This window comes from Falco naumanni, chromosome 1 (assembly GCF_017639655.2).
Source record: "Falco naumanni isolate bFalNau1 chromosome 1, bFalNau1.pat, whole genome shotgun sequence".
Lineage (NCBI taxonomy): Eukaryota > Metazoa > Chordata > Aves > Falconiformes > Falconidae > Falco > Falco naumanni.
This window is the reverse complement of record NC_054054.1, coordinates 25,950,001-25,963,753: the sequence shown is the minus strand read 5'-3', so window position 1 is coordinate 25,963,753 and position 13,753 is coordinate 25,950,001.

Sequence of the window (13,753 nt, the reverse complement as noted above, 5' to 3'; positions counted from 1 at the left end):
AAGATGGGCCTTTTTTCTGAGGCCTGGGAAAAGTTCTTCCTCAGTCCCAGGAATGCTGTCCATGGCATTTTGCTGCTTCCAAACCCCACCATACACAGCAACGGAAAATGGCAGGTTCAGCTTGAACTGCAGGCCCACATCATGGTATCAAGTGCAGTATAGAGACTATTCCTGCCTGAACAACTAATGGTCTTAATAAGCAGAACACATGAAAGATAGCTGAAGAGGCACTGAAGGGGCTGGGACTTTTTTAAGGTCGTGTAACAGGGTGCTTGCCACTCACACTGCCTGGGCTGGCTGACTAATGCCCAGGTCAAATTCCTGCCCTCTGAGACATGGGGACTCCCTCTATGAGCTTCTAAAAGTGACTACAACACCAGTGAAACTGATCACCTGGCCCCCAAGCATCGCATTTAGTCTCTGCCTTAATTCACTAGAAATCATTTGTCAGCTCTGGGTTTTGTTCTGCAAAGATTCTTTCACTTGTTTCTCCCACTTCTATCACCTCCTTCTTCAGGAACCAGGAATACAACACAAGTGAGACTGGAACTGAAACAGACCACCCGTGGTGCCTTACCCCAAAAAAAGCGTGCTCGTCTTCTCAACAGTTCTGTCACATGGGGTTCATACGCACAGAGAGTAAGCATTTATGTGTAACTAACAGTCCTGAGCTGCACAGCCATCAGGAATGAGTAACTGCCCTGGAATTGATTTATTTCAGCAGTAATACTCAGTTGAACAAGAAATGGATTGAAGTAGCCAGGCTACCCCCTCAGCCACCTGTATTCTTCTACCTTCTTGATAAGTAACAAAATCCACAGCATTGATAGAACAGCTGCTTTCATAAGGGCAGCAATAACGGAAGAAGCTCCCAGAATTCCATAGCACTTGAGCATCAAAACAAGATTTCCAGGGGGAAAATTGAAATGCCAAAAAGATTTATATTTACTTATGCAGATACCCTGCAATCCTAGCCTTTAAAACATGGCCTATTATATTGGTGCTGAGGGAGAGAAGAAAGAAGAACCAAACTTATCATTCCATTTCCCAAATATACAGCTACTGTAAAACGCAGAGAATGGGCAAAGCTATTTTTTAAAACATGCTTGATACCAAAATGGTGAGAGTGAATGACAGAAGAGAATCTGATCTATTCAGACATAATCTTAAAGTGTAAATTTCTTTATTTTATGACTGTTGGGAATGCCTTAAATCAATTCCCACTTCTGCTTTTGTTTCCCAGATGACATTATGACATGCTGACAGAAATACTGCACGAGCAAGCTGAAGAAAGGGCTCATCTCCCTTTCCCTGTTCCTCCTCTTCCCCTGCCGCATACATCTCTCTTCCAGTTCTTTCCCCACCTCAATCCACCAGTCTGGGAGAGCCAGCAAGTCACTAAGAGGAGCATAACCATCAGCAGCAGTCACAGCAGTGCAATGAATCACCAATGAGCCTCGGTAGAGTGTGGAAAACCATGCCAGATAATGGGATTTCATCAAAATAGAAGATAAAGATGTATGTGATGACATCTTACTTTGGACTTCCAAAAAGCCTCCAAGTGCCCCATAAGACCTTCCAGGAGAATTAAGCAGTTGTGCACAGACAGACATTTTGGCTGCACGTTAGACAGAGGGATGAAGGGAGGGGCAGGGGAGAGATTAGGATCAAATGGTCAATTAATATAATGGCTGAAGATTAACAAGGAGGTGCCCCAAGACACTAAGACCAGAGTTATTTACAGTCGTTAGTCATGATTTAGAAAAGAAGCTGAGAAATGAGGCAATGAACTATGCAGATAATACCAGATCATTTGGATCAGTCAAATCTAGGGAAGACTGCAAGGAACACAGAAGAGAGAAAAGACAGAACAATCGCGGCAGTGAAAGAAAAAGGTAATGAGCATTGGAACAAATAAAGGAAATGCTCCCAGCCAAATCCTAGGCAGAGACAATTGCAAATCTGAAAAGCCAGCCAGTTTTTTTGGACAGCTGGAGAAGTAACTTGTCTTTCATAGCAGTACAGATTAAGGAGAACAGAAAAGTGTACTGGCAATGTCTAGGTATGGAGGCCATACTATAATTTGGCTCCAGATACGAACACTGCAAATGATCACAGGTTCCCTGTAAGGGGCTTGGATTTGGTTTTTTCCTTTAATTACCCGTAATCATTTCAGAAAGCTATAAACAAGAACAAAACCAGGGAACAAACTAATATAACTACTTAGTATGAAGAGAAGATTACACTCGGTAAGACTGAAAGGCAGTCACAGTAAAATTATTTTCTGTATTTTTACTGTTTATCCTTCAAACATAGTAGCCAAGTTTGTTATTTTTTGAAGTAAAACTAGGACAATTACACATTTTTCTGTAACAGACAGTTGCCATAAGCAAGGCTTCCGATTTATGCTTAAAAATAGCTACCTATACCATCATGCATCAAATATGTTAACACTTGTTTTCACTACTCGGCCTCTGTCATTCTGCAACTGCCCATTCTGGAATGATTTTTTTTTTTTCCTTTTTAATTTTCTCCTGGCATGCTTGGTCTGCTCATCGCCAGCAAGACACAGGACTGCCATATCATTCAATGTAATGTTTTTATGTTTCTGCTGCATTACTTCACGACAGCCTGAGTGTACAGAACGTATGAGACTTACAAGACATTAATTTTATCACCTTGCTATATCCAGGTGTCCATGGATCACTGGTGATGCTAAATTAACAAGTTAAAAAAGCATGTCTAAACTCAAAAGCAAGCAGTGAAATTCAGGTAGAGAAACAGAATTCCTTCCAAAATGACTCTTGGTCTCTATCATCTGTAAGATCGAGGTGGAAACTATGTAGTGGTAGGAAAAGATGAATTTTCAGTGAGTTTTACACAGCATTTTACAGCCTCCCTGTGTTCCTGTCACTTCCAACAATTTTTTAACTTCTTACCAAGTTGAGAAAAGATACAGCAGAAAAATATCTCCTGGCTACTCTGCCTGCACTTCTCATCAGTCCATCACACTGTTTGTCTGCTGTGACCAGGACGTGAAATACATCTTTAGTGACATCCCAGAGTCAAAAAGATCCAGCACATCCTTCAGCAAGGCAACAAAGCAAACGCTGGCACAACGCCTTGGAGCATGCCCTGGGGACAGATGGTACATCAGGTTGCTGGAGCAGCACAATACAGACCTCCAGGTCACTTGAACTCCTCTTGCAACCCAGCTGGGAAGTTTGTCATGGCCTCATGGAACTCTTCAGAAAGAGAGAAAGTTCAGTGACAAACAACAGGCTTTCCATTTGCACGGTGCTGGAAACAGACTGCAGATAAACGGATGTCCACATACAACTTGCCCCTGACACAGGGCAAGTCCATGGCCAGTCCCCACTACGCCAGCTACTGAGAACTACACCGTTCCCTCCTGAACTGCAAGCTTTCCCAGCACGCGTGCACAGTACCCTGCAAGATTAGCAAGTCTCCTCCATCACCAGTTCTCCCAGAGATACCAGCCATTCAGGGAAAACAAGAACCAAGAGGGCTCAAAGCCCCCAGAATAAGCCACCTAGACAGCCATGACAGCTGCAAGCAAGCAGAGGACCTGTGCCTACGGCTCACAAACACTAGTAACAGCTGCCTATTTTGCCCAGTTCGACAATGCTCTGGAAATTTCCGTATGAGAAGGAGACACTACTATAAAGTAACATACTCAAACCACTTAACAGCTGCATGCAGAAAGCCATGTATGGTGGGGTCCTCTCATAAGTATTCAATATTATACAAAACATCTTTTATTTACTGCAAGGAACCCCTTCTATGTTCTGACATGTCTACTTTCAATTTCACCCAAATAATGGAGAAAGCCATCACATCCAAATTGAAAAAATATACTCAATAAACTAACTTCCCAGAAATTATAAAAATCTAAATCAGCTCTGGGTCACCACCAGCTATTTATTTTTCTTACTTGTTAGCTACCCAACTGCATTCTTTATGACAATGTGAAACTAACAAACACTCATTTGAGCTGAAATACTATTTTTCGCAAGGATTTTCGCAAGGATTCACAAGCTCATTCCCCACAGTTCCTTGAAAGCAAGCATCATTGTATTCAGGAACAAAACGGAGTATGAACATGGCTGAACACAGACCGTGCTAGTGAGCTACCCCAGTGGGTGTCAAATAGCAGCTCGTAACTACGTATGTGCATGTGTCTCTATATAAAGGACAGATTTTCTGACAATTTCAGACTCAAAGGACACATACAGAGGAGCTTAACTGTGTTTCTTTAAAAGACTTCCAGTGCAACATCAGCCAATTTTTGGGGTACCTGTTCTAAAACAGGAATAACACCCTTTTTACATCTCTCTCAGCTTGTACTTGTGCTTACACTGTCTTGTCTTTTGTGTTCACACAGAGTCCTTACTCACTGCACAGAGTCTTCCCCAGTCTTGGTTAGATCTAGGCAGCTTTTCTAACAAATCAACGATTAAGACAATATTAATGAAACCTTTCTCTTGCTAAGTCTGTGATATGGGTTGTATGGGTTTGTGCCCACGGCTTCCAGCATAGTGCAGGATGGTTTCATCTTTTTCTCCTTCTAACCACTAGAGCCTTCTGCCATGGAGGCTTAGTATGCCACATAGTCTCAATTATCAAAAGCAGTCAGAATTACGGTGCACTGACTCTTCCTGGTATTATTTCCTGTTATGTTCCCATCAATGGCAAGTAGAAGCAACTAAAAGCTCCTTTGGGTTCCAGCTGTCATCTTCTCTCCTTATGTCATCGTTTCGTGCAAATTCTGGCTTGTTCATTCCAAATACGCTTAGTTAAAAGCTTTTCTTTCTGCTCTCAGAGCAAAGACTTGAGTACTAAGTAGCTTTCCCACTGTTCCTGTCTAATCTTCCTATTTATCAACCTGGAGATTCCTCAGCTTTGCTAATCTTTCCTTAGAGCTCATAATCCTGATAGTGATTTCCTAAGCAAGAGAGAGTTAAATGAACTGCTTGATAATTGCCATTTGGAGCTTCTGGTCTTATTTTGCACACTATGCTCCAACTCAGCCAAGACTATATCATTTGATACAAAACACAACTGCAGCATACCTTTAATTCCCATTCTCTCCTCAAATATTCAGCGGGACCATTATCTTTTTTACCCAGTGTGAAGAGCAATCCCTTGCTATTCCCCTTGATTTCAGCATCCACAACAGCACTGCTTTAGCTGTGGTTGGCAGCACTATCCAGACAACAGCTTGGTGTGGGGAGTGGGGTGCGTGGAGAGTGCTTCTCATGGAAAAGGCGCCCACCACACTCAGTTTCTCAACAGGCTTATCACCAGGTAAAGCAACTTCTCTTACTGCTGGGCTAAGCAGCAGCTTGATCTTGAAGGCAGGACTGCCCTTAGTTCCCTCTACCAACCTACAGAAAAATTCTCTTTCCTAAATGTTCTCTAAAAAGGGAGAGCAAGCAAGAACAAAATCCAGCCCTCACACAGTCCAGGATCTCCATCACACTATTGCTTTGCCAGAAGTCCTGCTTAGTCTTAAGCAAAGCAGATCTGTACTGTTTCTTCTCCCCATACTCAAGGCGGGGATGGCAGCAGAACCAATGAGGTCTTTTAGAAAGATTTAAATTTCAATAGAGTAAATTATGTGGATTTATTCCTTATTTATCTGTCAAGAACGGACATACAGTAGTCCAGATGCTTCTGTACTAGCCTGAAGACAACATCATGTACATTATAAACATTCAGGCTTTTTTAATACATATGTAGACAAAATATATATATGCATATAGGTAAAACACATCGATTATTCAGTTATTGTATTGTGCAGCACATGAGTCTCCTGAAAGTACTCCTTCTATCCACATGCGTTCCAAACCCCATTTTCATTCACCTCCACTCCAGGAGGTGGGCATCCTTGTATCCTACCTTCAGCGGCATGTGATCTTGTCCCACATGGCACCTTTCCTCTACCTGTGCCTTAAGAGCTCCTTTTCCTGACATTTCGCACCAGCGTGGAAAAAAATTACTTGCAAAAACCTGGCTTTTTGATACTGCTGGCTGAACTCAATTCAGCTTAGGCCTTAATGAGTAGCTTTCAATTAGATATTGGAGACACTAACTCAGAGGAGGCTGATCCCATTCTCAGTAGAGCTACATACATCAAGCCAACGCAGACACAGATTCAGTGTTGCTATCTTCCACTATTCAAGGACACAGTAAACAAAGGTCTGGTTGCTGACAACCTTTCACATAGTTCACAAAGAAATCCAGAAATGTTTCAATAACTAAAAAAAATCTGCCATCCATTTTCCAAATTTCTCTATTCTGTTAGCATACTGCCTCAGAAACAGCTTCATTTTTTCTTTCTTCCAAGCAGGAAGAGACACGCAGCTAGGCAAGAATTTAAACACTTCCCCAGCTACCGCCCAAGCCCAGTCTCTGTACAGTATCTTTTTAATCAAGAATCACAGGTTAATCCCAGCTTTCAAAATACAATAATCATAGAACATTTTATATACTACACTCATTCCAGATCTGGACATGAAAATACCTAATCCTGTAAGACTACACAAATTTCTGATCAAAGTATAGCAGGTAAATCAAACCTGAAATGAAAGGATTAGAAAAGGTTACTGTAATTCTTTTCTGTTAAGTAACGCAGAAGCAGATTTCACTGAATCTTGCTCTGCAATTCCCATCTGGAAGAGCAACACTGGAGGAATGAACAGGTTTGAAGAATGCCTTTTTATGACATCTGTACAGTAAAACACAGCAATTGGAGTCCATCATAATCCTTCATCCAGCAGCCAGTACTTTGCATACAGTGGTAGCACTAATCCGAACCCAGTACTTGGGACAGCTACACTGATTCAGACAAGCTGTGCTCTTCCCCCAGCTTTGATTGTCAGCTTTCCAACTCCTCTAACCCAGCTGAGAGTCAGGTGGGTAGTTAGAGAACGTTCCCCTCCTCCTCTTTGCACGCTTTGCTCTGTCTGGCCCCACCTGCTCTACCCATTATTAAGATACATCATGGCACAGTGTTATCACAGCCTGCGGCACTCCACAGACTGATAGAGGAACATTAACAGGTTGTTGCTTAGAGATACTTACTCAAAGGACCAGCTCCAGCTCCTCCACTCCCCTTTTTCATGAATACTTACAAAATGAAGACACATCAAACTGCCATTTGGCTAGCTCCCACTGGAATCTGAAGGAACGCTTGGGAACATGGCATGAACAGGAGCTACGCACCCACCTAGCTCTGGGGCACCAAAGGACAGCAAAACCTGAAGGTGTCCCTCTTCCTCACAGATGATTCAAAACTTTCCCAAAGCCAGGAGACCACCTTTCACTTGCTTCATCGTGATCCGAAGTACTCCCATGCAGTCAGCTCAATGCTGCAAAATATCACACAGCAGCCAAGGGAATTTCACCCTGCTATGGGTGAAGATAGAGCATGCTGAAGTTGCTTCTCCCAGTTTTCCTTGACCTCAAAAAGCTTGGTGGCCAAATTATTTTCCCACATCATCTCTTCCCCCTGTGGAAGCCCAAAAGAAATCACTCACAACAGTGAGCTTCAGGTCTGAAATCATCTTGAACGTGGCCTCCTACATGCTAACACTATTCAACAGAACTGCTTTTCAAACAAACATGAGCTGTAAAAGTCCAGCTAAATTATGTTGCTGGCCCCTTCCTGTTCAAGTATAGTCAAAGAATTATTGCAGTGTACTTTTAAAACAAGGGAACAATCCTTGTTCATCTTTCCATTTGCTCCTTACAGCTTTCCTGCAGTTTTCCCCCTGTTACACTTTAGGAAGGGGGACAACCACCACTCCTGTTCTGAATGCAGTTTAGACCGACTGCCTGCAAAACCCCTGCTGCAATTATTTCTGAGTGTGGCCTTTCAAACACTTGAGTGCTTCAGAAATAACCACCTCAGCAGCAGCCTCAGGAGGAGAGGCACATACAGGAAAGCAACTGCTGTATCCGTCAAGGCCTAGGTAACAGCATCAAGATAACTGCATGTTTTAGTAACAGCCTAAACTGCATGTTTAGTAACAGGCATTCCTGCAACCATCCACCCCAAATAAAGTGGGTATAAAACTCCCAGCTACTGCTTCTGTGTTTTGCCAGTATCACATTTCAGCACCATTCCCTCCCTCATAAAGCCACAAAATGCTTCTGACCTTGCATAAGGTATCTATTTTTTCTTCTTGCAACATATTAATTATTGTTCTGGCACCCTGGCCTTCTCATGAAACCAGTTAAGCATGAAATGCCTCTGCATAGAATAGTATTTCATATTTTCTGTCTTATGTGTTAATTACTTCCCTGCTTTTCTTCATTTCTGTGAGAGAGGGAAAACAGGAGGAAGAATTAACCCACACAGCCTGTGAGAATGAACCAATATGCCAAGAAAATGAAAAATAGCCTACTGTACTCCTCTACCGCCCCTTTCAAAGACTTTCATCCATATAACACTTCTTCTCAACTTCTAAACTACAGTTTAAGAACTAATCAGATTCATTCAATTCCAAGAGCAGCCTGTGATTTATTACCCAGAGATGCTGCAGCTAGGAAATACACCATTTGTTTGTTTGTTTGTTCTAAACCCACGTGGAAACTATAAAATTATGCACTTCTGCCACAATGAAAGAAAAACCATGAAAGAAAACAAGTTAAGACGTATCCAAGCTTGATCTAAAAGAAGAACACAATGCTATGCGATTCCTTCATTCCTGTTACTGGAAAAATTGAGTTGTTGGTCTTTGACTAAACAAATTCTGCAAGGCAGAGAGATGCACAGAACTCAGACTCTGAAAATTACATCTTGTTAAGAACAGCTGAGAGGAACTGTCAGGAAGTAAAAGGTACCTTTACAGTCAACAAATGACAAAGTGAAGTAAAATGCTCTCTTATCTTTTTTTGTTTTATTTTTAAACAGTGGAGACAAAATGAGTAGCAAGCTAAAAGTAGGAACAACACCCATCACAGACTAAACACTGCCAACCTATCCAGCTCAGGCAGTACCTTTTCATCACAAATACTTCATGAGTATTGCCAGTGATCCTTCCTACTGAAATAGGATCTTACTCTGAAAGGGTTAAAACAGATACTCTGTCAACAGAGGTTCTGGGGCCTTTCTGGTTTTTTTTTTGTTTTTGTTTTTTTTTTTTTCCAGAGCATATGAAAAAATGTGAATAAGAATTACATGCTAAAAAATTGAAATCCAAGGATTTTATATTAAATTAACCCTACTTTTTGTTTTATTAAATACTACTCATCTAGCGCCAACTGGGAAAAAATCAAGTGTTGTGTGTTGCAATTCAGAAGCCACATGGAGCCATAATAAATATTCAGTAACGTACACTGAAGAATAAAGACAACCTGAAAGACTCCAGCCCCAGTCTGCTTAAACAGCACACCTCTGAGGTCACCAAAGAGCCAAAAAAGCTTCCCTGCACAATACGCTTTACTGTCACTAGTTACTGTTTGTTGCCAGGGTCCTCCAAGAATCCAGCATTTCTCTGAGAAGCCTCGCTAGCAACTCCTAAAACTCAAGCTCGTTTCCTTCTCTTGGTCTTTCCCGTTCTCAAGTGCCTCCAAACAAGCACCTCATCCCAGCTGTCAGCAAGCCCCTGAGACCTGGGCATACGCACTTGGCTGAAGCATCAACAGTACGTGCAGTTTCGTCAAAGCACAGTGGGATGGTACCTCAGTACTACATTCCACCATGGCTCCGTCTTGACTTACAGCTCCAGAAGCCGTAGCAGTTCAAGGCTCCCGAATATCAAGTACCTGAAGACTGACAGGGAAGCATTAAGCACCTTGCTTCCCTCTGCAAGAACAGCAACTTCTCCCTGCTTTTCCTGAGAGGGGAAACAAGCACCAAGCAAGCACAGGTACAGGCTCATTCTATTGCGCTTCACCTCTTGTTCTTCACAGCTCAGTACTAATCATCGGTCCATAATGCAGGGTAGAATTGCCAGCCCCATCCTGATGATGTAGTTATTTCCAATTGGCACTTGGGAGCAGTGAAGATGGGAGGCATTACTCATCGCCAAGAGTACAGATGTTTCTAATTGCTTTCCATTACCAAGAATAACAGCTGTTTACATCTATCAGCAAATAATTCACAAGAGCTCCAGACTATTAAGATAACACACCCCACCTGGTCACCATCACAAGTTGTCAAGGCCAAGGTAGTGGCTGCCAGAATCCCCTTCTGCATCTCTGTTCATCAAATGACAGCATGTGTCACCTTCAGATATCCTTATGCTACCCCACAAGCCCTGGCTTCTTGGTGGCCTGACAGATCAAATGGACATATGGATTCTTCATGGCTTCGCAGTAAATGTTTTATGGTTATACTGCAGCCAAGGGCAAATGACAGAGGAGCAGGGGACTTGCAAATAACCCAGTAAAAGAAATACCCGCACTTTCAACAAATTAGTTAGCAAAAAAGTGTGCCCGCTTTGCTCTGCAGCTGTGCGCAGAACAGCCTTTAAAAATACACAAAGTAGCTGATGAAATGATTAATTCTTCAGCTCTCTTATGCACTGCGTGGGGTCAGGTAACAAGCCTGCAGAAAATGGTCAGCAAGGGAACTCCATTGCTCACTTCACTGAATCAGTTTACCTTTTCTAAGGCTAGGGCAGGTGGATGTCGGTGCAAACAGCCATTGATTCTCGTCTTCATCGTGTCAGCCAGCCCAGGCTCTTTGCTCCGCAGCAGGTGGGACTGTCTTTTTTACAGCACTTCGCAGCTTGGGGTCCGCGATTGCGGCAAGGGCTCCCCACCACTTATGCGGTACAAATAGATGAGCAGCCAATTAAAATTAATAATTAGGCAGCATAACACCCTACAAGTGACTGATATCTAATGAGTTTATCAACATTAACCATTTCCTGATAATTAAAGCTGCATTTTCATTTGCCTTGAAGAGCTCTGTACGTTCACATGTCTGTAAACAAAAAACCTGACTGCACAAATTAAAGCAGATTACTAACACAGATTCTGACTGACTTAATGAGAAACAAAGGAGAGGGAGAGAAGTCAGGTCTCCATCAAATATTTTGGTCCATGCGTGAGCCCTTCCTGCAGCCATTCTCTGGGAAACTTTTTCTTGTGTATAAACCCCTTGCAGAACATACTAGCTGTCTCTAGCAACTGTACCAGTATAGCAGGATCTTCTCTTAACAGTATTTTACCTGTTACGCTAAACTGTTTCCACTAAGGACAGCTTTCTTGATTATTATTTTATACCATAACAATTATAGCCTTAAAATACTGACATAAGACTTGACCCTACTTCATTTTGGTCCCTGCTAAGCATTTGTACTGCTTTAATTAGATTAGCATACATGTGGCACAAATCCTTCAAAGTGTTAGCGTGCAATTCCTACAAGTTCAATATACCAAAGAGAAATGGATTTTGACAAAGAACATGATTTTTAAGCTGTTGCTATTTCAGATGTGTCATCTGAGCACTTCCAGGCCCCCACCTTACTGCCTGCCCCGTCTTTTATGCCTTAAAAACAAGTTCCAAAAGGCTTTTTCCTGAAATCACAGAGGTAGTACAGATGCATCCCTTTAATATACTTTCTAAAACTTTATTTAGCCCCTCATGCATGAGAATGCATCTCTTTGGTTAGTCTAACGCTTTTTTGCCCTTTTTTTTTGTTTTGTTTTTTGGCTTCGGGAATGTCAAGAGACTTGGTTAGCATCTCCTTTGCAAGTTCCTTTTAACACAGTGACCCCAAAAAAGGAATTACTCAAATTCCTCCATAATTTTTTTGGTCTCCCAGAGTTGTCTAGCTATTGTTGTTGCCATCATTTCTGCTCTTTCAGGGCAGTGTATCCTGCCCAGGGAGCCCTGCCAACAAGAGCAGAATGCCATTATGAGAGGAGGCTGCTGTGAGCTGCCACCATCACAGGGAATTTATCACTGCAAGCCACGATCATAATGGACTCCTTCACCAAATGACTTTGGATGCACAGGGCTTTGGCATCAAGTCTGCCATCCACACACAATTATTAAACTGAAAACGCATGTAATAGGAGCAGGGGACAGGGACATCACATCAGTGCAAGCAGCAATCTCTCAGAAGCTCTGCACACAGAAGCAGAGGAATTCACTCCAAAAGTCCAGACTGCCCGACAGGCGGACAGGAAAAAAAAAAACAAAAACAAATGGAACTCCAGAGCTTTGCTAAATCCAGCAACCCAGGAGGGATGTTAATATTGAATGCTTTTGGCTGCGAGAAGGAGCTTGGCCAGAAAAAATGAGATGCAGAAGCCACGACATTATTTGCAATTCTTTGACACCCCAAATTTTCATCCTCCCTTACCCCATTCTGGATTTTGTATCAATATGTGAACTTTACTAAACACATGCAGACTTTCCCCAATATTCATTCCTCGATCAGGCAACCAATTAAATAGTTGACTCTCCAAAGTGTTGAACAGCTCAAAACCCTCACAGTACTCAAAGAACATGCTTTTCCCTGTGTATGGCCTTGTGATCTTTCTAGGCCAGGATGGAAAAGAAAACCTCATACTTGTGATCACAGAAAGACAGTTGGATACACAAAATGAAACCACAGAGCACAACTAGAGAACTCACTGAATGGCGTCATCTTGTGTGCACACAAGCCATATACTTTCACAGCCTGGCTGGAAGCCCCGGTTCTTCTGAAATGGTTACTACCATCTCTTATGATTATGTCGCTTCTTTCTCAAGCACATCTCCCTCAGGCTGCCTCACTTATAACTGACCTAGCTCTTTTCATTTTCTTCAGGCCTACATGGAATTTCACTGTCCTAAAAAACCACCAGCTATCCAGCTACCCACGAGACAGGTGCTGAGCCATGAGAATAAGGAATAAATATATCACTAAATCCACAACAAGGTCTTCCGGTGTCTTCCCCCTCCCATCCTCAAGTACCTACAGGTTCTTCCACATCTTTGATCTGTGAAAGAGCTGGATTCTTCACACATTTAACTGGGAGCAACAGGTGCTGCTAAAATTAGCTTAGCCCTCACTCACGTAATTCTGGCCCCTGTGTAGTTTCCTAGAGCCTTACCTGTTAGCTTCTCTTGCATTCAACACAGGAGGAGATAAGATCTGGATTTAGGATACCTGGCTTCTTAAGTTTTTTCTCTGGCTGAGGTTCTAAGCAGTTCCAGATCAGCGATCAAAACAGAACTGCTGAGGTGCAAACCCACACGTCAGGGGCTGAAGCCCCAGTCATCTGATCATGTGGTTCCCATTTCAATGCCCTCTTATTTTCCACAATTCACCTTCCTGCTTTGCCTTCTTTTTCTTCCTCTTTATTCCATATCAGCCAGCCACTGGCCCCTATGGCCAGTTGTTACCTCTGAATTCCCTGCCGTTACAAAAATGTACAGCCAGGCAGAGGAGGCACTGGATGTCTGCAGACACGCACACTGCAGCAAGGCTTCTCCTCTGCTCCGACACACAGCCCCCAACATGATAGCTAGCTGCATTTCCCAGTGTCCGTGCCTCAGAACAGTGGTGTGTAAGGTTCAGAGTTCCTGGTCAGCTTTCCCTCATTCCGCAGGCCAGAGCACCCCAGGAAGAGGGATGTGTACATAAGCAAACACAACCAGCAAGCCCGTCCAAGCAATTTTTTTGACAGTTTATCAATTATTAAGATATACCTAGGACCACAAGGGATATGGAATACAATGCATTGTCACTTCCTTAATCTCTTCACTCCCCTGGGAACCGCC